At 39.6% G+C, this 26,520-nt stretch overlaps 1 protein-coding gene across 1 annotated transcript in view; it reads left to right on the forward strand.

The window, feature by feature from the left end:
* LOC128744562 (zinc finger protein 878-like) overlaps positions 1–26,520 on the forward strand; it is a 77,549-nt gene that overhangs the window by 40,785 nt on the left and 10,244 nt on the right. The gene's annotated exons all lie outside the window — the stretch shown is intronic.

Genomic DNA, 26,520 nt, shown 5'->3' on the forward strand with positions numbered 1-26,520 from the left:
AAGGGGGAGGGGCTTCCATACAAATTTCCTCATAACTCGAGAACTAATCAAGCAAATGGAACCAAATTTGGCATGTGAAAGTTTTCGAGGGCAAAAATATTTTCTATGGTGAATTAGGACCCCTCCCAACTTTAAGAGGGGGTGCTTCTACACAAATGAAATACAAATTTCCTCATAATTCGAGAACTAATCAAGCAAATGGAACCTTATTTGGCATGTGGGTGTTTTTGGAGGCAACCATTTTTTCTATGATGAATTAGGACCCCTTACCTTTTTAAGAGGGGGGCTCTCATACAAACGAAATACAACTTTCTTCATAACTCTAGAACTAATCAAGCAAATGGAACCAAATTTATCATGTGGGTGTTTTTGTAGGCAAGAATATTTTCTATGGATTTCCCCACTTTAAGAGGGGGGGGGGGGCTCCTATACAAATGAAAAACAAATTTCCTCATAACTCGAGAACTAATCAAGCAAATGGAACCAAATTTGACATGTAAGTGGTTTTGGACGCAAGATTTTTTTCTACGGTTCTTTAGAAAGCGAGTTAATGCCCATCTCCCCTTTAAGAGGGTGGGCTTCCATACAAATGAAATGCAAATTTCCTCTTATCTCGAGAACTAATCAATCAAATAGAACCAAATTTGGCATGTGGGAGTTTTAGATGGCAGAATTTTTTTCTATGGTGAATTACGACCCCTTCCCCTTTTAAGAGGGGAGCTCCCATACAAATGAAATTCAAATTTCCTTATAATTTGAGAACTAATCAAGCAAATGGAACCAAATTTGGCATGTGGGAGATTTTGGAGTCTTGAATTTATTTTACGATAGTTAGAGACTTCTCACCCCTGTGGTAGGGGGATATGGACTCTCATACAAATAAAACAGAAATTTTTGCGAAACTCAAAAGCTAATCGAACTCGAGAAATTCGAGACTTTTCCATAAAACATTAGTCAATACAAGACCACAAAAACTATCTATAGGTACACTAGATCATTCAGGACGAGACGATCGCGAGTGTTGCCGGTGACCCGCCGTCGGAAGCGCTGGGGGGCTTGCAAAACTCGAGATTGTGGCAAAGATCATCCGAGATTCATGATTTATGTACAACACAGGTTAATTTGTGGCAATACGAAGTTTGTCGGGTCAGCTAGTATATATATATATACCAGACGTCCCGGATTACGCAGGACTGTTCCGGATTTGAATGGCATGTCCCGGATTACTAAGCGTCCCGGAGTGTCCCGCATTGATTATTTTTTTAATCGAAATAGTTTCTAAGGATGAAACATGAAAATTATGTTACATTGCATCAAAAAACCTACTGCTGACACCGCTCGTCAGCCGGTGCACACTCTTCCCCGTCACGGCCCCGGCCAGCCGGCACCTCGAACTCCTCATCTGACCAATGTCACTGGTGACTGTTCTCTTCACCTTCTGCTTTCGCTTCATTGTCCCCCAGTATTTCAATACTGCACGAGCCCGGGGACAATCTGGAGCAATCAGTTCTTTTGAGATGAACTGAAGTCCAATGTCCATTGTAGCATGCATGCTGAAACTGCGGCAGGCTATCATGGGACTAATTCGCTTAGTGAGGCACCTACCAACAGTGGTTTTCACTCGGATGCCAATGAAACAGATCCCTTGCCAAGTCATGACCTTTTATCGCGAACTCATCCCCAAAACCAATCTAAAATCTGCTATAAACCCTACCGCGTTTGGCTGAAATCGGCTGATGCTCATCTAGTCAGACACATGTATCGCGTTTCGTCCAATGTTGCGAATCGAGCCGGAAGTCAACCATGCCTACACACGCGCGAAAGAGTATGAGAAACATAGCATTCAACCACAGAACAGAAGTGGAAGTCCAAACGATTCGGCGATCAAAACTGGTAACAGAGACTTTTTTGTTTTTCTTTTTCTTTGGGAAGGTTTTTAATAAAATAGCAGAGCGTAGTTTAGCACGTGTTTATTGAAAGGTAGCTAATTGAAGAAGAATATAATAAATACATTACAATGGTTTATAACCTATTCAGGTGTAACACAACGAGTGTCTATCTGTTACTGTCAGTAACGGTTGCGCTAGGGTTGTACATCTAACACCTCCGCTCAACCCAATAATCCGAGTTTGTTCCGCAAGTGTTCGAAAGCTCCTCGTGCCAGTCCTTTTGTAAAGATATCTGCAAGTTGATCGGACGTAGGTAGGTAGAATACTTTCAAGAGACCCTCCTGAATCTTCTCCCGTATAAAGTTGTACCGGATGTCGATGTGTTTCATCCGCTTATGATCCCTTGGCTCCTCTGCGACGCGGATACAAGATTGGTTGTCTTCGAATAATGGTATAGGGTTGTGAAACGTGACTCCAAGATCGATGAGTAGATTTTTGAGCCAGATCGCATCACCAGCAGCTTGACTCAGAGAGATGTACTCCGCTTCAGTCGACGAGAGTGAAACAGTTGGTTGCTTCCGAGTCATCCATGAGACAGTAGCTCCATAAACCTGGAATACATTTCCGGAAACGGATCGTCGATCTTCTTTGTCGTTGCCCCAGTCAGCATCTGCGTAGCCAACTAGTGGTTGTTCTTCACTGCGCTTATCGTAGATTAATCCCATAGTTACGGTCCCTTTCAAATACCGTAGTATACGCTTCAGGTGGTTCCAATGAACATTCGTTGGTGCCGATTGGAATTTACTAAAGAAGTTCACAGCAACGCTTATGTCTGGTCGTGACGCAAGTGCCAGGTACGTCAAACAGCCGATAAGCTCCCTGTACGGTTTCTTCGTAGTTTCCGGTTGATTTTCAGTTTCCAATTTTTAATTGGGTTCCAACGGAGTCGCAACTGGCTTGCATTCAGTCATGCCGAACCTTTCCAATAAACCAGTTATATATTTAGGTTGGCTAATCTTTACAGTACCTCCGCTGAAATCTCGATCCACCTTCAAACCAAGAAAGAGTTTCAACTCGCCCATATCAGACATCTCAAATTGCTTTGATAGTTGTCTTTTCAACTTGGTTACCAGATCGATTCGATCTGAGACAATAATAATGTCATCGACATATAAAAGCATGTAGATAACAGCTCCCTGCCAGTTCATTTGATAGAGACAGCTATCCACGTTAGACCGCTTGAATCCAAGCTTCGTTACGAATAGATGGAATTGGTCATTCCAGCTTCTCGGGGCTTGCTTCAAGCCGTACAATGATTTCCTGAGACGACAAACGAGATCCGAACTGACACTTTCAAGACCTTCAGGTTGTCGCATGTATATTTCCTCTTTTAGTACGCCGTTGAGGAAGGCAGTCCGAACATCCATCTGATGCATATGGTATCCTTTCTTGTTCGCCACTGCCAGAAGCGCCCTAACGGTAGTAATTCTGGCCACGGGTGCGTACGTCTCGTCGAAATCGAATCCTTTTCGTTGTGAGTAGCCTTTTGCCACTAGCCGGGCCTTGTAGCGATCCACATTTCCTGCATCGTCGTACTTCATCTTGAAGACCCACTTGCAGTCCACAAGGTGTTTTCCTGCCGGTTTGGGTACAAGTTCCCATGTCTCATTTTTCCGAAGCGATTCCAGCTCACTCTCGATGGCCGCCTTCCACTGAACCCAGTCTGCTCGCTTTCTCAGCCCATCGATTGTTGACGGAAGATCATCTACGAACGCTTCCGCAGTCAACGCAAAAGCCATTACAGCGTCTGTCGTCTGGGAACCGCCAGTAGAACCTGCGAGACACGAACTGCCAGTATTTGTTTCAAAACCAGTAACGTAATCGATAAACTTACCGGGGAGTCTGCGCTCCCGTCCACTTTGCCTCGTGGACATTTCTGCAGGGCAGTTGTTCACTTCTGATTGTGGAGGGAGCGCACCGGCAGCTTCGTCCCATTCTGTATCATCAGAATCACTATTTTCGGATAGTTCAGCTTCTGCTGCTCCAGTCGGCGCGGACAAATCGTCCTCCTCCAGATCAATTTCACCTTCGTTTGAATCATAGATCGCCTTTACCGGTTCTTGATTCTGCACTGCCTTCTTGTTCTCGTCGAAAACAACATCACGAGATGTAAAAGTAGTCTTCTTCCTAGGATTCCAAATCCTGTAGCCATTGGTAGCATATCCGACCATAACGTTCTTCTCACTTCTTGGATCCAATTTACCACGCTTCTGTTGTGGCAGCCATGTGAAAGCGGTTGAACCAAATACCCGCATCTTATCTACGTTAGGTTTCTTATTGTACCACATTTCGAACGGGGTTTTCCTTTCCTCTAGAGCAGCAGTCGGGCTTCTATTCAGGATGTAAGCAGCAGTGAGCACAGCTTCACCCCACAATGATTTCGGTAAACCAGCATCTAGTAACATGGAGCGAGACTTATCCAACAGAGTGCGATTTAATCGCTCGGCAACTCCGTTCTGTTGCGGACTATATGGAACAGTAGTCTCCATACGGATTCCCTCAGTGCGGCAATACTTTTTGAACGATTTGCTGGTATACTCCCCACCGTTGTCGCACCTGAATCTCGATACCTTTGTGCCAAAGAATGACGTCGCCTGTGCACAATACTGTTCAAATTTTTCCTTCACCTCATCTTTCGATTCAAGCAAATAGACCATCGTAAAATGGCTGTAATCATCCATAAACGATACGTAAAAACGCTTCCTATTCCACGTAGTCGGAGTGAATGGTCCACATACGTCAGAATGGATGAGTTCTAGTGGGCGAGATGATCGTCTCTCAACAACATCATTGAACGGTTGTCTCGTCTGTTTACCTGCCAGGCACACTTCACATATACATCGATCGGGCCACTCACGAATTTTCACCGCCGTCTCAATCATATCGTGCTTCCAAAGATTCTTCAGATTAACCTCTCCTAGATGGCCATACCTTCGATGCCATAAATCGAAGTTGTCGATTTTCGTTGTCATGGCGCAAACATCTGCTGATCCCGTATCATCACGAGAATACACTTCAAGGGTATACAATTGGCCTTTTCTGTATCCGACGCAAACAAGCCGCTCAGCCTTCCGAATTGTCACTTTTCCTCCAGCAATCATCACGGTCATGCCGCAGTCTTCAACCCGACGAACAGAAAATAAATTACATTGCAACTCAGGCACGAACAAAACATCCTTTACCACCGATGGTTGCCTTTTCCCATCGATCAGCATGTCGACACGGATTGTACCTGCAAACTTGGCCACAATAGCTTGTCCAGATTTGGCAACAGAAATGTACACTTTTCGTTCCAGTGGGTGCAGCTCGTCGAATAAAAATTTGTCTTTGACCATATGATCTGTTGCACCAGAATCTAAAAACCATGCAATTCGCTTGCTTGACGTTTCAATTGACGTAGAGAGTGCACTCACGCCCGTGGTAGCCGTGGTGGTAGCAATAAACAAAGTGTCACTGTCATACGTAGCGTGTGCGTTACCTTTAGAGTTTCGGTTCATTTTTCTCTTTTGCCATACACTTGTTTCGCGTTCCTTCTCCCTCGTCAACCGATAATCGGGACAGTCAACTCGCTTGTGTCCAAATCGGCCGCATTCAAAACACTTCAGTCCAGATTTCTTCCCAGTAAAAGCCGTTTCGCCTACGTTATCTTCTGCAGAATCCGTTTGATTAGCCCGTTTTACTGACTCGTCCATTAGCCGCTTTTTGACATATTCCAAAGTTAGCTGCTCCGGTTGGATGGTTTCCAAAGCCGTAATCAATGCGTTATAAGACTCCGGCAGCGCCAGCAAAAGTTGGCAAACGACATCTTCCTCGTCAATTTTCACTCCGGCAGCCTTCATTTCACGTAGCACTTTTTCGAACTGTAGCAGGAATGGTTTGACATTTTCGCCTTCGATCAACCGTAACCGCTGGAACCGTTTCTTCAGGAACAACTTTCCGGCGATACCAACGCGCTCGAATGCGTTCTTCAAAGCGTCCCACGCTTCTTTCGCCGTTCGCTTGTCCTTCACGTAATCCAGCTGATCCTCTCCTATTCGGTGGATTAACAAATTTTTGCACTTCCGGTCTCTAGCAATTCGCTCGTCCAGTTTCTTCTTCTTCTCCGCCTTGACAGCCGCTGTGTCTTCCGGGAGATCCGTCGCGTACTCCTCGTCAGCAATCGCTTTCTCCAGACAGTCCAACAAATTTTTATCCTCCATCAGCGTCTCGATGCGAAACTTCCAGTTTCCGAAATTCATTCCGTCGAACAGCCACAGTTTTTCTTCACTCATTTTCACGTGTTACGCAATGCACTTATATTCCTGTTGGATTTTTCTTCCGACTAAGTGCTGAGCTCATAACCTAATAAAATAGCAGAGCGTAGTTTAGCACGTGTTTATTGAAAGGTAGCTAATTGAAGAAGAATATAATAAATACATTACAATGGTTTATAACCTATTCAGGTGTAACACAACGAGTGTCTATCTGTTACTGTCAGTAACGGTTGCGCTAGGGTTGTACATCTAACAGTTTTCGCATAGAAGCGAATAACATCAATATAAGCAGAACGCTCGCTGCCAATCGCACAGCAGATTTCACATGCTTTCGTCTGCATTCGTATGCATTCGTGTGTTTTCCGGGAAAAAAGTGACTCGCTACCGCCTGGTTCGCTAGTATCTGTAGAAAGTAGCATGTACGTGTTTGGATTTCTACTTCCACTTCTGTTCTGTGATTCAACGCTTAAGCCCTGTATAGAGTTCCGAGCGAAGTGAAAATCCCATACAAAACGTTCAACTTTTTCACTAGCGCAAAAACTGCATTTCGCTTCACTCGGAACTGTAAACAAACGTGATCCACCGAAATTAAAGATTGTGGATGACATCTTTTTCACTTGGGTACTTTTCTTTCGCGCGCGTCTACGTTCGTGAACAAAGCTGCAGCTAGCGAAAACTTGACGTTTCAAGCCAATGAGTGTGTACAGGTGTGGAAAAGGGAAATATTTAATAATATTGGCAAAAAAAACTTCGACTCCAAAAACATACCGCAACGAGCAATGTGGATTTTTTGTAGAATTAAACGTCACGCCAAACCGTTATTACTGATTTTTAGGTTTTAAAAACGTATTGATAATGTTTTGCGCTACACTTAATTACTGCAGCACCATTGCCCCAGTTGTAAATACCGCATTGGCTTTAAATTTGTTTTCACTTCGCTCGAACTGTAAACCCTTCAATTCACTTCGCATGAACTGTAAACCGAAAGCTCATGAAATTATGAAGAGATCCACAGTCTTTATTTTCCGCGAGCGAAAAGACACGCTTTTTCACTTGCTTCGATTTTCACTTCGCTTGGAACTGTATACTATGCTTTATGCCGCACACGCAGGCATAAAAGAAACAGCCGCCGGTACTGTGTGCAGACATTCTGCTACCCACACACTCGCGCATGCACATACTCACATCGTCTTTCTGCTAAGCTTACTCGCGAGTTAAATAACTCCTAAGGATTCACTGCCCGTGAGGCCTAGTGGCGCATTGCGATAAAAATTTAACATTACTTTTTCTTTTCTTCTTCACCTTCACCCTTGATTCTACTGGTTTCGTCACCACCCGGCCACGTAGGCCGCGAGACCGGATTCTAGCTTTTGATTATTGTTTGAGGCTTCTGTTAGGCTCCCCACTTGCTCGGTAACACTTGTAGCCATTCCGAGGCGGATTCGTCGTTCAGTACAGCGGCTAGTATTCAGTATTTTCGCTGAGATGTGATGCTGGGATCAGCCTTGACTTTCCGAATGACACTCAACCGCAGTTGACGATCAAGAGTGGCCTGCGCCTTGCGGATCGTGCGATGAGAGTTTCCTTGTAACCCTCAACCCACGGCTGTTTTAGGATACTGGAAGCTAGTTTCGCCAGCTCCCGAGCCGACGCTCATGGATTCTGCAGGTGACCGCACACAATTACTTTCATATCTCCTCTTGCATGATGCATGATGATGACCTGAGAAACTGCGAAAAAAATATACCGAGCAGAAGGCGCACCCCTCCCGACCAGAGATGCCAGAAGTGAAGACATGTCTGCATTTTTAGGACATTTTTGTTACAAAAAAGTGATGGCTCCCAAGATGGCTGCTTCCGCGTATCACCTCTGAGTATTTCTAGTGCGCTGTTGCTTCTGTTTCTCGTTATTTGTATGGGCGCGAGGAAGAGATGCCAGTGTTCTTGATGGAATGTTTTTGCTTTCTGTGGCTCAATTTTATGTCAAATTTGACAGCAGCTATAAGAAGCACGCAATCATACGGTTGCGCTCTTCACACTCAATTGGACTGCACAGTTAAGCTGGAATCACACTGACCATCACCGAACATCAACGGCAACGTATCGTAACGGAACGTCAGTGATGGTTGCATGCATTTTAATGAACGCATTCACACGAGTGCCTTGACGTTCCGTGATGTGACGTTCCGGACGCGTGTGAATGCGCACATTGAAAATGCAACCGACCATCACTGACGTTCCGTTACGATACGTTGCCGATGATGTTCGCTGATGGTCCGTGTGATTTCAGCTTTATAAAGTGCAACTTTCAAAACTGTGATGTAAAATGTGCTACTGATAATATCGCTAGTACTCTTATATCGATAATACCATCAAGTTTTATCGTCACGGAAGAATATCGAAAATTGAAGGGTTTAAAGTGAAATCTTCTTCTTGTCTTGTTATTATTTTAACATTTTTGTTCTATTTCTTACGTATTTTTGCTCATACTGTCATATTATCATTATTCATTATTAACGATAAGAAAACTTTACCAATAATCGTTATAGATTTTGATCCGCATTTCCCATCATTACAACTCTCACATCTGAGCTGACATTTGATTTGGCAGTTGTCTGGTACCAGTACCAGTTGTAGCTTGTAGGAAAAGCAAATCGTATTTAATTTTTCATTTATTTCATATATGCTGCATATTTGTTCAAGTTATGAATTATGTATTTAGAACAAGATTTAGAAACTATTTTTATATTATTCTTAGCGTCGATAACAACCCTATGTAAACATTAGAATTCAAATAGGTATCAACCAAGATTCATGGTTTTTCCCATGAAATGTTGGCAACTTTTCTCAGCTACAAATGTGTGACTGAACCAGTGTCGACTAACATTTGAAAAGAGCGGATAAGCCAACTGTCAAACAGACCGAGTGAGAGTTATTTTTTGCTGGAGCAGCATAGGAAAATGAACTCTCACTCGTTCTGTTTGACAGTTGGTTTATCCGCCCTTTTCATATGTTGGTCGACATTTGTCGGTGATCAAAATCAACTGTGAATCATGTCAACTTGATCCTATGCAGAAAAAAACTCACGCGTGATTTTTTCTGTTTTTATAGCAAGAAGCAAAAAACTCACACATTTTTCTTATAGTTACTAGAGAGCCTTAGAGAGTCGCCATCTGAAACAAATAATCTAGCAACAATGCAGCTGCGTATGTCAGTGTTGCCGCACGCACAGATTATTCTGTGATCAACAGGCATTTGGAATAAATAACTTTTATAAAATCTGGATATGCAATTCCTTTTCATGATAATTTTACCACAGTTAATGGTCGTACCGTAAATAGCAAGGGGTTTCCAACAGCAATGGTTACTACGCACCTTTGAAAAAAGTTACTTTTGATTACTTTACTGATTACCTCTGATTACCAGTAATCAATCTCTTGCGATTACTATAAATTAATCATGATTACCAATGATTACTTAAGATTATCATTGATTACTCTAGTGATTACCATTAATTACCTAATTAATTTGTAAATGATTACAAAAGTAATCTCTGATTACTACGCACTTATACGCCTTACTGGAAACCCCTTGGTAAATAGTTATGCTGCTGTTGTCTGTTATTGCCAATTCTTTTGAGAACCAGCGATTTAAATTAAAGATTTCGAGTTTCTCGATGCTACATATAATAATAACATCCTCAAGGAACCTTCCTCTGAATCGTTTATCTTTGATAATTCATAAAAAGCTGCTAAAAATTTAGAAAAATCTACTCAAAAAATGTTCTTGATTTGAGATGGCGTCTCTCTATGTTTAACAGGCTCTCTAGCCGTTACTCTTTTTAAGGCTCTCTAATCGGTGTTTTGACAAGTCTCCTGTTCGATTGGACTTACTTTTGACAACTGATTCTGTTCGATTGGAATTTTCGGTTTAAGATGGCGACTCTCTAAGGCTCTCTAATAGTTACTATATACTATACTATATACTATATATAGTTCTATATATAGTTCGGCTATATATAGTTCGGCGGATACAAAAATCTGGAGCCAAATAAACGTCAAAAGCGGAGCCAAACGTTTTCCAAATTCGAATTGTGGGACTAATATTAATAAACATACTTTATTTTCATAGAACTAGTCATTTCCAACACCCACTAGCGATTATTTTTCGTAAAAACTTGCACATTTCTTCATAATTTAAAATTAAATTTCAAAAATCAGCGTTGCCAATTTGCCTGGTTTTCTATCCGCCGAACTATATCCAGCTTTTTACGCGCTATAATGGCGGACGCTATAAATTGTGTTCGTAAAATGCGAACAATCTTTTTGACAACTCTGCATACATCAAATCTGGCACTCTTCTCTTGCAACACTACCGTTCTCTTTCTTTCATTTACGTCAAAGAAGGAAAGCAAAACTATGCGAAATGTAAACAAAACTATTGCCTTCCTTCTTTTGCGTAAACGAAAGAAAGAGCAACACTGCCGTACAGGAGAAGAGTGCCCAGTTTTGATCTGAGAGGGGGAAAAGTAATATATTTTCGACAGTGTCTTGCCCCTCGAGATTCGCGAAGAGGAAAAATTCTAACGTCAAATGCAGCCAGTACGATCTGTCAAATGCAGCCAGTCGTTATCGTTGTCCCAAAATGGAAAAGTATTGTTAATTCTCATAAGTTTTCTGCCGGTGTTTTTGTGAAAAACACATTCGGAATTGAATTAGTCTTGTTTGTCTCAATTGTAAATTAACATTTTTGCAAAAACTGAAATGCCCGTGTAACAATTAACACCAAAATATGTTATTATAAAATGCACACTTCACACGTCCAATGAGATGTTCACGCACAAGTTTCATTTATTTGCCCGAAAATGAAAGCAAACGTAATAGGAAGAAGAAGAACAGCCAAAGCATAAGAAAAAGAAGACCGTCTCCGAGACTCTCTCTCAGGTTTTGATGGATGCAGAGTTGTCAAAAAGATTGATCACATATTACGAACACAATTTATAGCGTCCGCCATTATAGCGCGTAAAAAGCTGGATATATAGTAACTATAATTTTTCTTCCCGCTTGATCATATTCTGCTTTGCTTTAACTACTACCCGGAGCTGTACACCTATACATACAAATTCGTTGTTGAACAGCATAGAGCTTTCTGACAGCTCAAGCACCCACACTAGCGAACACGAAATACGCGTGTATATACATGATGTTTACCTTATTTTGGGGAACAGCTGATCAGGGATACCAGACTTGCAGATTTGTCTGCAAATTCCAGATTTTTGGAACGGTCTTGCAGATCATTATAAATTTGCAGATATTTGCAATTTTTATGACTTATTGTTTTGGTGCAGATTTTTGTTCGAAGCTCTTTAAACTTTCACAGACTTCCTAAAAAAGTGTGCAGATTTTCGCAGATTATTTTCAAACCAGAAAATTCGAGTAGCCGGAAAACTGCTCGATTTTTTCGGTTTTCGAGCAGTTCCAGACTTTTGTTAAGAAAATATGGCATCTCTGATGCTGGAGGAACAAACCGAAAAATAGCGATTACTAGTTGTGTTTCTCCGTTTGCCACACTGAAGAGCATATATTTCAGTCAAATTTTCCATCCTGTTCCAAATTCAAGCACATATTTTGAAAATTTGCTGGTATTTAGGCCAGCGGAAGACGAAATTCATTCTGTACCTTCGTGACAAAGGAACAAGGTTGCGGATCCTCACTAAGAGGCATGTATCACAGCTGATTCCCATCATGCTTGAATCAGTAACACCGTAAATGAACCAGTCTGTAAATACTTTAACATTGACAGAAATACTAGAAGGTTATAAATAAAAGAAGCAGTTTACAACGGAAGATGATTTTAATAATGTTATAACTTTAGCAGCTATAAGTAGAGAATAGGGTATTGCCGTTATCGTCGGGCCACTGTTATGGTCGGGCCATCACGATTTTACAATTTTAGTAACTCATGATATCTATGATACAACCATTGTAAAACTTCTTACTGTGATAGCTAACTTTTCACAATATTGTGAGTTTCAATCGTATATTCAAAACACCCGTACTGAATTCAGTAACTAAATCTTACAAAAAAAGTTTTCTAGGCGCAATGAACTTTTCTTCAAGAAATGATTCATGAAATGCAATTATCGAGATAAATTTTGAAAATGTATGAAGTGTGTTGTGCTGCACACGAGGACTATAGAAAAAATCCCCTCCAGTAAGGTGTTTGGGAAGGCTAAGATGAAATACTAGAAAAGTGCTATTTGTAAAGGTCGGGTCACTTGAATAGTCATGGTTGGGCCACCATAATTTTAAGCGTAGAAGCGCAATAATCGCTAGAGAATGTCAGTCACGTAGAATGTGATGAAATAAAGCAAAATTAATACAATAAAAACCTAGATTTTTGTTGTTCATTTTTTCATTGTAGTTGTACACTTCGGAAAAGGCGATTGTAGCAATATTGATTTTACAAGGTCGCCAAAATTTCGCAAAAATGCAATTATAGATAGGGTATTTGTACCTATATGAACCATTGTTCACGGAATTCATTTTTTCCATGTCTCTATATAGAATTTCAATACGTATGTCTTAAATTTTCTGCGGTGGCCCAACCTGTACAACATGGCCCGACTATGACAACATTTTTTGTCTTCACGTAAATGCCTATAACTTTTTTATTTTTCAAGCAATCAGTTCGAAACTTTCCGGAAATATACCTTATTCTTAGACCCTTGCAACGATGTATTTAGATTTTCAAAATTCCTTTTGAAACAAGTTATGGGCGAATTCCAAAACGTGGCCCAACCACGACGACACTCCCCTACATTTATTACTGCTTTACATGTTAGTAACAAATACATATTTGTATATGTTATTCTTCTTGACTTTTTCGGTGAGAAATAAGAACTAAAATGTTTTCAGTGGATATTTGGCCATTGATATTTAAACATACCAGTATGAGAGAGACGTCTACATTGAGACACTTTTTTCAAAACATTTAAAAAAATTTTTGATGATAGCTACCAACGAGCTCTTTAATTCATTTGAAAGGTATATCCTTCTAGTTTTTTGATAAAAAAGTTTCAGCCGTTTTGGTTATAACTTATAAGCTAAATTAGTTATAGCCACCAATGTGAAGGTATAATTTTGTCTCACTCTTCACCAATAGGTGGGAAGAGTGAGACAACGAGTATTGCATACTGAGACACCTATTTGAAATCAATTCAAACCATATTTTTTGGGTAATAAGGAATAGTTTAGAGGTCGTGCTGTTTATTGTGTCTATAAAGCATACTTTATTGTTGGAAATGATTGAAAATTTCGATTATTTTTGCATATACAGTGGGATTTCGAATTTAATATGGTTCGATTTTGGCATGCCTCGATTTTGGCAACAAAAGTATCCGTTTTTGGCAACACAAAATATTTTGCTTCCATAAATATGCTTAAATATCAGTCAGTTTCCGCAAACATACTTTAAATGACGAAAAAATATTGCCCTAAGTGTGTTCACCAAAAAAAATTTGCGGTTATAGTTTCGAACAATAATATTTTTATTGCCGTAGGTCTACGTCTTACCGCAGGTCGTCAAAAACTTACTTGCACCGCACGAATAGCTCTTGGCGGATTTTGTAAACATAAAAAGGTTGCAATCGTTAATTAATAACATTTAATCAGTTTCTAACGCACTTACATTCCATTTTTTCGTATCAAAAAAAGGTCTCGATTTTGGCACGGTTTCGATTTTAGCAACATAGGCGACACGCATTTGTTGCCAAATTCGAAATCCTATAGGACATTTATACTCATATAAAGGACGAATCCTGGATATCTGACTTTTAACTTACACTTCAGAGTTCATTTACAGTCGATCTCTATGGATTGATTTGCAATTAAACACAAAATATAATTTTCCAAAATATTTGCATGGCGAAAGCTATGTCTCACTGTCATCCACGTCTCTATGTCTCACCGTCGCGAATAGAAATATTTTATGAAAAATTGTTATGAAAAAACTACAAGGTATGCAGCCCTAAGGGTTGTACGAAAGGGTGACGTAAGACTATATCAGATCATCAGATCAAAGACTAATATAAAGTGCATTTCTGGCATATGTATGTTTATAAGAATCTGTGAGTGCCATTGTTGAAGTTAATGTTTAAAAGAGAAGAGCGCAAAATTCAGATTCAACTCTTTATTGAATGCAATGGTGGCTTTGAAATACGTGGACGGGGGTTCATAAGTACAACACCAGCAACCATTGAGATATAGAGATTTCTTTTAAAAATCACTTGTATGCATCAAAAAGGTTGAAATGGTAATGAATGACCAATTTCTGTATTATTTGTATGAGAGTCCTTATCCTCCTACCACAGGGGTGAAGGGTCTCAAACCATCATAAAATAAATAAATTCATGCCTCCAAAAACACCCACACACCAATTTTGGTTCTTTTTGCTTGACTAGTTCTAGAGTTATGAGGAAATTTGTGTTTCATTTGCATGGGAGCCCCCCTCCTTCTTAGAAGGGGAAGGGGTCTCAGTACACCATAGAAAAAATTCTTACCTCCAAAAATCCCCCCTCTTACGCCCTCCTTCAAATTGGTCTCTTACCCCCCTATAAAATTGTTGGTCATTTTATCTATCCAACGACATATAAATTGTTCAGTTACGTTCAGTAGTTTAATAGTTAATAACATTTGAAATCTTTCATTCAAACGTTACACTTCTATTTTCGTTTTCACAAAGTGCTACCCAGTCCCAGTATAGTAAACAAAGACGTAGTTCTACGTCAAAATGGCTAGCGGAGTTAGCAAACAATTCGGTTGTCATATTTTTTCCAATTTTAACTCTTATTACTATGTGATGCCCCCCAGTTGGCCGCGAGTATGACGCTGGCCTAATAAGCCAGTCGTCGTATGTTTGAATCCCGACTAGGAGAGGCTGTAAGAGTCAATAGGATCGTAGCAACTGGCCCTGCAATTGTCCTGCACTCTAACAGCTGGTTGCGAAGTATGTCGTATAAACACAGAAGGTCAAGTTTCGATAACGGAATGTAGCACCTAGGCTTTGCATTTTACTATGTGATGCTATGCAGCAATTTAAATTTAAATTAAAAATGTATTTTGTTGTTGGAAATCATTTGAAACTCATTGCAAAAAAATTTACTTTAACCCACTCCCCCAAACTAATTTTATTGGAAAATATATTAAAAATCAACAATTTTTTTGGAACTACATTATGCGATGTAGGTTCACAAACTTCACTTTCCATGAAAATACCATGGATCTTGAATGTTTTATGACGTAGCTAAGCCCGTTGACTCACTGTTGCCTACTCTCCCCTACTAATTAAAATGACTTTATTGCTGGTAAATCTAATGTTAACTTACAATTGGCTTGTAATTTGGTGGGTTATTTATTCATAACATTTTACACATACCTAGTTAGTTCAATTATCTTCCGCTTTCGAGTCTTTTCAATATAAAATTACCATCAAGATAGCAGCGTAATATCCAAATTGTGTTAAAAATCAATACGAGCAGATAAAAAAATAACAGCAACAACAACAATACGAGTAGATGAAAAGATGAATGAAAAAACTGAGATTTTTTTAAACAAGCGTTTCAGCATTTTTACTGAAAGTTTATTATGCTGAAAACTAAATCTATTCCTATATTCACATATACGTTAATATTTTTCATACAAAAACCTACCAAAAAAGATAAAATCGAAAGATATTTTTGTTGATTTTCGGAAATTACATTGTGAGAACTGCTGCTCTGTTTTTGCTAGAACTAGAGCTCGAGTACTTTGGGCTATAAAGCCCACAGACAATTGATTGTACACAAAACATTTGTTACTCAAGTCCAACAAATTTTTTGTTCCCCCATTTTTAAAGCCAATTTTAAAGCGACGAGAGGGGATTGGTGACAAAAACACTTGAAAAATAATTTGCAATGGCCTAACTGCTGATAAAGATTCGTAATCGAAAGAATAAAAGTGTTGAGTGTTTGGTTTACTTGAAGAATTTTATTAACAGCTTCTATGTACTGTTAAGAAAGTAATTCGTTCGTTTAATTAATATGGACTCATTGAATACAATCGTTAAGATTTAGGTAGTGATAAAATAAATTTCATTTACGGCTAACACTAACAAGTGCGATATCTAACGCAGTACATTTATTTAATGGAAATTTGCATTAATAAATACGAGTATAGTAGGATTTCGAATTTGACAACAAATGCGTGTTGTCTATTTTGCCATAATCGAGACGCTATTTTGATATGTAAAAGTTTTATAAATATAGGTCATAAATGGCCTAAATATAATTTATCGGTGATTTTGCTACGATTGCAACAATATTATACCTAAAAATCCGACAAAGCTATCATGCCGACGTAAGTAATTTTTTGTTACCCTGCGGTAAGACGTAATCCTACGGCTATATCTAGCGGAGACCACCAAAAAGCGGTGGTGGGCATTAGAGGATTCATTAAATAATTTACGCACAACTCAAATAAAAATTTGGCACGATACCTTCTTTAATTCTTATGCGATTTAGTGGCATAATTGAATTGTTTAGATTGATTCGAATAACCAGAATAATCAGAAATGCTTCCCCGGCTCACGTTCAGTCTTTTTCAATCTTGATGAGCGCTCGTCCCGATTATTCATTATGAACGATTTGCTGCGAAGGCGAACTCCTAGACTCCTACCCGATGGCATCGGCTCGTAAGGAACAAACGGAGACGAACAAAACAGAACGAAAAATAGCAGTGGCAATCGTCTAACACCGATCGCTGATGAAAAATCACGCTGGTGACATCGCTCGCTTCGTTCACGAATGCAAACGGGCAAGTAAACTGCCGAACGCGTTCGTGAAAGATTGTTCGTTTTGAATGCTAGGATGCGATTTTCTGCAACCTTGCAAAGGAATGCATCTCTTTTGTCTACTGTTGTTGTTTGCCTCATTTTCAAGCACCTAACTGGAAAGCTCTTTAGGCATTCTCTCGTGCGATACGTAACTGTGATAGGGTTGCCAAGTTTGAAAATTACAAAAACCGGCCGGTCGATCCCGTCTTCAAAAAATGCGGGCGGGGGGGAGTCAGGTCGCTGTGGCATTTTTGTAGGGGATTGTCCTCTGTTGTGAAACGGCCCCGGTCGTGAAACACCCGTAGTTTTTAACGTTTTTATTATCCTAGTGCTGCCAAGTTACTACCAACGTCTAGTCACATAGTAATATAACTTTTGAGCAGACAATGGTCAAACTTCAACATTTACAATGCTTTGTAGGAAACGTGTTTGGAAAAACACCCAAAAAAGCTTTTTCGCATCTTTTGCAATTGATTATTTTGTGTACCAAATGGAATAAAAAAGGTCAAGTGAAGCCATATAAGCTTAGTTTTGAACCTCTATTTCATCACACAAACAAATTTTAGGGAAATAATTGACTCAAAAATTATTATATAATTTCTTTGCAATATGGCCACCGCCCCGGTTACGAAACAGTCGAGTTCCCCGGTTGTGAAACATCTAGAAAATCAATTATTTTATACTTCATTGATCATACATTACTTTAATTGGGGCATTATGAGTCCTTATGACAGAAGGATTCGTTTAGGTTTAGCAAAAACCCAATTCCTTGTAATACATGTTTGTTTGTTTGTTTGTCTTTTATTGTCTAGTAGCGTAAGGTTTACCCTTTTAAAAATGCTACTTCCGATTTGTCGTTAAGTATAATAAAGTCTTACATTTCTACACAATTTTTAAACTAAAACTATTACACTAATTACGATTCCAAAATTCGATGCAGCCTCTCTTAAAAACTACTTCGGAATTTGCACGCTTTACTATAGTTGGTAAACAGTTCCAATTTATTACACCCCGGACGAACAATGAGTTGGCGTAATTCATGGTGTTATTTGCCGGTATAACTAAATTTTGCAAACGTCGACCGCGGGCATGTATCAATTTTCGGTACAGTGTGGCTGGAGCTTGTGTTGCTGTCAGCTTCCTCAGGAAAATGCAGGAACGATATGAGTAGAAGACTTGCAGCGGGCATCCCAACAAGTTTTTTTGGAGGTGGGTCACGTGATCATACCGGCTTAGCCCAAAGACAAAGCGCACACAGCAATTTAGAGCTACTCGAAGGCGATCAAAGCATGCTGTACTGAGGCGAACGTGAAAGACATCGCCGAAAAGAAAATGCGGTAGGATTAGCGATTTGAACATTTTTAGTTTAGTTTCAACCGGTGCCGCAGACATACACACATATAACGTCCACAAACCAGCGTAGATCTTTCCGCACTGCTGTGTTATTAGGCCGTCCCATTGAAGATCGCTTTGGAATATAAATCCCAGATTACTAACCTTTTCTGACCACTGAATATTCTTGCCGTCCATCATGATGGCGGGTATCGATGACATTGACCTGTCAGTTCTTCGACGTCTGCTTGTAACTAACAGTGCCTTGCTTTTGTCAGCGTTAATCACCAAACCATTTCGCTGGGACCAATCAGAGATCATTTCCAGGTCTTCATTCACACTGCTGACTATATCGCGCATACTCGGGCCGAGTCGTCTAATGTATAGTTGAACATCATCGGCATACATTTGGATAGAGCAATACCTGAAAACCGTTGGAAGGTCATTTATGTGGCAACAGAACAACAAAGGGCCAAGTACTGAGCCTTGGGGTACACCAGACGTTACTTCTACCATATTCGAGAAGCGGCCATTGCAGAACACCGTTTGTTTTCTTCCTTGGAGATACGACTGGAGCAAGTTCACAGCTGCAGAAGAGAAGTTGAATTGTGCTCCCAATTTATCCAATAGTTCCCGATGAGGAATGGTGTCAAAAGCTTTCGAAAAATCCAATAAAAGCAGTATGCCTACTCCTTTTTTATCGACTATTCCCGCTAAGTCATCGTGAACCCTCAGCACGGCGGTTTTGATGCTTTGACCTACACGAAAACCAGCTTGGTATTCACTTAGTAGGTTGTTTCGGTCAATATATGAAGTCATTTGCTCTTTGAGAAGTTTCTCGAATATTTTTGACAATCCGCATAATATGCTTATAGGACGTAAATTCGTGATGACGTTTAGGTGAGGTTTCTTTTTTAGTGGCAAAACCTTTGCTTGTTTCCAACAACTCGGAAACGTAGAGGACGCAACGAGATGGTTATATAAGTGAGTTATGTGCTGGATAACCAACGGTAAGATGACCTTAATAAAGCCGATAGGTATACCATCCAGTCCTACAGCATTTGACTTGATTCCCCAGATAGTATTAGTAATTTCCCACCAATGTACTTGGCGAAAAGTGAAAGCGTACGGCGATGGGGATGCTGCGCTTGAAGAACCTCTTTCTATGGTGTCGCTGGTGGTATAGTTCGACAGAAAAACACTGTTTACTTCGTCAGGATCGAATTCGCTGAGCCGCGCTGTCTGATCTTTCCCAACACCCAGGCTCTTCACACGCTGCCACAAAACTTTTGAAGACATCCTGCTATCCAGGTACCTTTCAAGGTACAACTTTTTGGCTCGTGCAACTTCCGCATTCGCACGACTCCGTAGCCTCTTGTAATGCTGTCGTTTGAAACCCTTCAACTGCGGTGTAGCTGTTAACCAATCTCTGTATGCAAGGTCACGTTCGAGTAGGCAACGTCGAACACTGTCGTTAAACCACGCGTTGGATCTCCGACGGCTGGTCCTGGTTCGTAGAGGTATGCAGCAATCGTGTACTTCTTTGATATGGAAATTGAAGAATTCCAAGGATGCATCTGCATTTTCAATTTCATAGAAACTATTCCAAGGAATCGCGAGTATTGCATTTTCCAAAGCATGCGGGTCAAAGTTGACATAGTCCCGATAAGTGTTCACGTGTACGGGTTCTGAGACACTAAAGTCTGTTGAAGCGAATATAAGGTCATGCTGTGACAACCCGGGAAAACTGACCTGATTGAAGCGTATAATCTTTTCGTTTTTGTTGGTAATCAAAAGGTCTAATTGCGAACACCCTCCAGTGTGAAAAAACGTTGGCTCTTCACCAACAGACGACAACGAAAAATTACTGAGCATGGATTCTAACATTGCTCGCTTAGTACTTGGACGAAGCATGTCTGTGTTCAAATCCCCTACGATGAAAATATTTTCATAACTAACAGCATATTCAGTTAGCTGTAACATGTAACAAGCCAGTACATTTCAAATGCGCCAATATGACTGCTTGCTTTTTACATGCTTTGAATCGCAATTCAGATTTAAACGATTAAACGAAGAAACAAACGAAGAATTTGTATTTTTAGTATTTTCCATGAATAAACGATTTTAATTTTTGATTTCCTTTCGAAATTTATATATTTTCTTTTTTTTTCTAACGAATTCCCGAGGTGTTTCACAACCGGGGACACTTTTTTTTGGTCACAAAAAACCATGTTTTGAAATTTTGCTATAACTTTTGTGTTTAAAACAAAAACCATATACTTGTTTTGGCAAAAAGATAGATATATATTAAAACTTTCCAATGCTTCAAAAAGATTTGAAATTGGACGATCCCATCAAATGCTATTCCCCTATATATAGCATAATAAAGGATTTGACTAAAGGATTTGAAGTAGCCAAAATTTTGTGAATGTGTAAATGTGTCTAGTCGCCGGTAGATGTAACCGTTGACAGTTTCCCGTGTAAATGGGATGATGAGCAATCAGTGGAGACGAACGGCAGGACATCACAGTCGCAACTACACCGAACAATGAATGGACTATTGGAGGTAGTAACAACCTGATTCTGGCGCTAGTGGACAATTTAATGTATATTACCGCCAGAAGGGTACACTCAAGTCTTTTTTTACACGGTTTGTTTTTTTTCGATTACTCGAAAACAGTGCAACTAAGGAACTATTTACAATCTACGTGAGGAATGTCGAGCTACTCCCAAATGTATTGAGAAATAAATAAATGGTCTCTAAGTTACCCCGTTCTTAATACGCAAAAAACGAAACCGTGTAAAAAAAGTACTTGAGTGTATTGTCACTGCAACACTAGCTATCTTCAATGATCCACTGCTCAGGATTACTAATAAATTTATCAGAAAATTTAAAAAATCAGGTAAAAAGTACAAATATGTCGAATGTCGGCAAACCGGTCTTTTTGTAGGATTGACCGGCCACCGGCTTTGCAAGTGAAAAACCGGTCGGGCCGGCCAAAAACCGGCCACTTGGCAACCTTAAACTGTGACTGAGCGTAAGAGAATGAATCTCTAAATAAATCGTAAAGTTAAACAAAAACACACATTTAAACTACATGTTTATCTAATTCTTATTAGGCTTTTTATTTTCTAGTAAAGAAAATGTCGATTCTCGCGAAGGAAAAATGTAAATTCTGCCAATTTGTTTGCCATCTTCATTCATGAATGTGTGCTAGTTTTTTTCGCAGCTGATGTTTTCTCTGGCGGTTAATTCTCTTTCGTTCTCTGGTTCGTTGTATGAAATGCCAGCTGTGGAAGAAGTAAGCAAAATGCTCACAACTGAATTTGGTTCACATCGCATAGCAACAGAGACATCGCATATAATAGCGAGAGAAATTCATATGTGAGTTCGATGTTTCTGATCAAAGATGAAATTTCTTGTGCTTGAAATCTCATTGAGTTTTTTACTGCTATGAATTTTTCAACACTGCTTACACGGATGTAAAATGTATGGTAAAAACAACCGTATTTTAGGTTGCTTCAACCAGATTTTCTAATTGAAATATGCGTAAATATAAATTTGGTTACTTTGACAAATCGCGATGATTGAAATTAACTTAAATATTAGGTTGTTTTTGTTTAAGAAATAACTTTAATTTAACAAATATTCGCTTGAAGTAGCCAAAATTTTGGTGGTTTCATTTTGACAGCTGATATCTTTTAGATAATATCAACCAACTTTATAGTTTGATCTAAACAAATTTTACTTTTAAACAAATTGATTCGTAAATGATGTAAACGTTTGAAATGTTTGAATCAAACTAATATTATTTTTGGAAATGAACCTTGCAACGGTAAGTGGATGTAAACAAGTAACGTTGTTTGAAACCAAAGTGTATCGACATATTTGAAGGTATGATCGTAGGCATTGACGTTTACTAACACTAACAAAATAGTTACGAAAATGGGTATACATTATACGGATAGTTTCGACAATACATTCACATTTTTCCTATTATCACTCATTCCCTTTTAATAAAGTTTGGTTTGAAACAACCAACAAATTTATTGAAACTATTTTTTTAAATAGCATATAGAGGTAGCTGACATTTATCTTATTTATTTATCTTACGCACACTTCGCCGCGTATACGTATACTCGATTTGTATGCATCGTGAATTTTTTTTCCATAGCGAAATCGTTTCCCGATGCACACAAACCACCAATACAGTCACACATCAGCAACCCTTATTACTGTCGGAGTTGAAAACCGTAATAATAATAATCGATGTTGGGAACACTGGCACTGGTAACACTGCCCATAAATGAAAAATTGGCTAATATGCCATTTTTTCCAAAATTGAGATCATAATATCACTTGATAGTATACACCCCAACCAACGTCCCCGCGGAAGCCGATTGTAAACAATTGCCTTTTCGGAGGCACACGACCTGAAACAAATTTGGCTAATATCCAAAAAAAATTAGAAATTGATATCCGTATTGATATCAAACTGCATGCGCAGTAACCGATGTGTTCTTATTTCGCATTTTCCATCACACATTCAAACTGATCATATTGTGTGGTGGTTTCTGGCGTAAGGCTAGCAATCGCTAAGTTTTTGGATCGAATCTTGTTTTTTTTTTATTTTCACAGCCTACACGGAAGGATTTTCAGCTTCCATGAACGACGGCATTATGAAGCTGCTTCTACCTTCTAGTTTCAAGTATAGTTACTATATATATAGTTCGGCGGATAGAAAACCAGGCAAATTGGCAACCCTGATTTTTGAAATTTAATTTTAAATTATGAAGAAATGTGCAAGTTTTTACGAAAAATAATCGCTAGTGGGTGTTGGAAATGACTAGTTCTATGAGAATAAAGTGTGTTTATTAACATTAGTCCCGCAATTCGAATTTGGAAAACGTTTGGCTCCGCTTTTGACGTTTATTTGGCTCCCGATTTTTGTAGCCGAACTATATATATAGTAACTATAGTTTCAAGCGCTTGAACCTCACGCTTTGTTGGCAACTTCGTTGGGGTGCACAGATTATATGTTTCATCGTCCACTTCGTTCTCACTTGCACTTCCGCACTGTTTTAAATAGTTTAAAACCATTTTGAAGACTCACCAGCATAGATAATTGACAACGTATGCACGTTAGCCAAATTTTTCCCTGGATTGTCAACTCGCCTTGTGCATATTAATTAAAAAAGGCTACTATGTTAAAAATGCTCCCCGGAGGGAATTTGGCCACAGGTATCGTTGTCTCAATTCAACGGCATGGCTCCAGCATGTATGACGGGTAATATGCACATTAAACAGGTTGCTATTACCGCGCAAAACCTCTTTGACACACAGAAGTAATAAAATAGCATTTTGATGTAGGACTACGTCTTTGTTTACCATACTGGGACTGGGTAGCACTTTGTAAAAACAAAAAATAGAAGTGTAACGTTTGAATGAAATATTTCAAACGCTAATAGCTACTATACTACTGAACGAAACATAACAGTTAATATGTCGTTGGATAGATAAAATGTCCAGCAATTTTATAGTAACATATTAATCATAATTTTTTATACGCTAAATAGTGAAAATGTGTAAAGTTTTAAGGTCGAATTTTCCCGTACATTTCCCTTGTGATCGCCTAGTTTCACAGGCTCGGACGACAATTAGATATACCAAAGGATTTGGATCCAAATGATAACCTTTGAGACCACTTTGTAAGCCACACCCCTTTTCCAATCCAATTGGCAACATCGATGGCTATTGACGGCAACACTGACCCCGAAGACAAGCGGAATCAGCGGGCAATGGCCAACGTGAATCCCACACGATGCACTTTACGTTACATTTTGCATTATCCCCGTTGCAGACATGCGAAATTGTTCGATAGCTTGCTCAATCAGTGTCGGACAATCATTTAAGCAGCAGCAGCCGATATGGTTTCCTCCACCAACTACACTAGCTTACAAGTAGCAGCGGCAGTGACTATAAATGGTACACTTGGTTTGCCGCCTGCTCATTTATCGCACGACCGTACTGACGGACGGTCAGTATTTTTCATCGACGGCTATTGGTGGCGAAACCAACGGCATTGGGCGGCAACACCGACAGCAATTGGAGGTAAAAACGATGGCATTTTGGCGGCAACACCGGCAATTGGATGCAAATCCAAGGACTTTTGCGGCAATTCGAGGCATACCCGATGGCATTTTGGCGGCAGTTTCAATGGCAATTATCGCAAACCAACACTGAAGGCAAATGGAAACGGATCGGGCAGCAAATTCCGCAGCAGGCCATTGTGGTCTTAAACAGTTCTTATAAGAACTATAGTAATTGAAGAATGGAAAGATTTTTCTACACTTTCTAAATGGTTAACGTTCCATTCGGATAATTATTTGAGCAGCAGCAGCAGCCGATCTGGTTTCTCCCACACCTACACTCAGGGCTGTCATTCGCTCACACTATGCGCCCAATGTTCCAATATTATGCCTTGTCGCACAGAGCGATTCGGCAACACACCTCTATAGCTAATATGCACACAGCGTACGAGCGAAAGCGGAGTGGGAGCGAACGACAGCACTCGGTGAAAATCGCCCAGTGAGTGACAAACAGCACTTGGTGCTGCCCTTTGCCACACTCCGTGCGGAATTGCGCAAAAAAATTGTTTTGTATTTACAAATTTTCTGCCCTTTTAAAAGTGAAAATACACGCTGCACTGAACAGCTAATATGGTCTATGTTAAGTTAGTACGGATCAGGCACCGCAACAGTAAAAATGTTTTACCATTGTTATACTATAACAAAGGTTTAAAAATTGGTCGAAAAACACGAAATTGATCCGAGGCCCGGAGGGCCAAGTCACATATACCAATCGATAGGGTTCGTCGATTTGAGCAATGTCTGTGTGTGTGTGTGTGTGTGTGTGTGTGTGTGTGTGTGTGTGTGTGTGTGTGTGTGTGTGTGTGTGTGTGTGTGTGTGTGTGTGTGTGTGTGTGTGTGTGTGTGTGTGTGTGTGTGTGTGTGTGTGTGTGTGTGTGTGTGTGTGTGTGTGTGTGTGTGTGTGTGTGTGTGTGTGTGTGTGTGTGTGTGTGTGTGTGTGTGTGTGTGTGTGTGTGTGTGTGTGTGTGTGTGTGTGTGTGTGTGTGTGTGTGTGTGTGTGTGTGTGTGTGTGTGTGTGTGTGTGTGTGTGTGTGTGTGTGTGTGTGTGTGTGTGTGTGTGTGTGTGTGTATGTATGTATGTAATGATTTTTTCTATCGCCTGTTTCTCAGAGATGGCTGAACCGAATTGTTCGCTATTACTTTTGTTTGAGAGGTATTATTGTCTAGTAGATCACTATTGAGTTGCTTCGTGACACGACGTTTCGTTTAAAATTTATAAGCAAAGATGTGAAAAATACGTGACACGGGTTTCTCTAGAACTACACGACCGATTTCAGCGTTCTTAGTATCAAATAAAAGCTCTTATCAAAGCTAAATTATTCAGCAATTTTTAATTGAAAGCAAACAAGTAGTTTAAAAGTTATGCTTAAAAAACCTGTTTTGACAAGGTAATAATTATCGCCTGTTTCTTAGAGATGGCCAAACCGATTTATGCGCTATTAGTCTCATTTGAAAGATAATATATCCTAATAGATCACTATTGAATGGTTTTCTGATTGGACGTTTAATTTGAAAGTTATGAGCAATCGAATACACCACACCAAAATTAACAATAATTTATAATGATTTTAACCAAGATAATTTACCTAATTTCAATTATTTTAATATCAAACGAGAGGTTTTGACACTACGAATATATATGCAAAATTTCATAAGAATTGGTTGTAGCGGTCAAAAGATATTAACCCTCGAACACTCGCGCCAACTTTTGTAACGCAGTTACTCGCGCGCCCAATAGCCTCAAACCAAAGAAAACGTGCGTACTAGAGTTTTGACTGGGAAAACTTGGTTTTAGGTTTATCGAACCTTTAGAATAGTTTCTTGAAATTAAAAGCTCTATCGTCTGGTGGAATCTAAATTTTGATTAATCCCCCTAAAAGTGAATAAAAAAATTATTTTTCTTCAGTGTCAATATAACACATTGATGTGTTCTGCAAAGTTATAGAGCATATTATTACAAGAAATTTT

This window comes from Sabethes cyaneus, chromosome 1, assembly GCF_943734655.1.
Source record: "Sabethes cyaneus chromosome 1, idSabCyanKW18_F2, whole genome shotgun sequence".
Lineage (NCBI taxonomy): Eukaryota > Metazoa > Arthropoda > Insecta > Diptera > Culicidae > Sabethes > Sabethes cyaneus.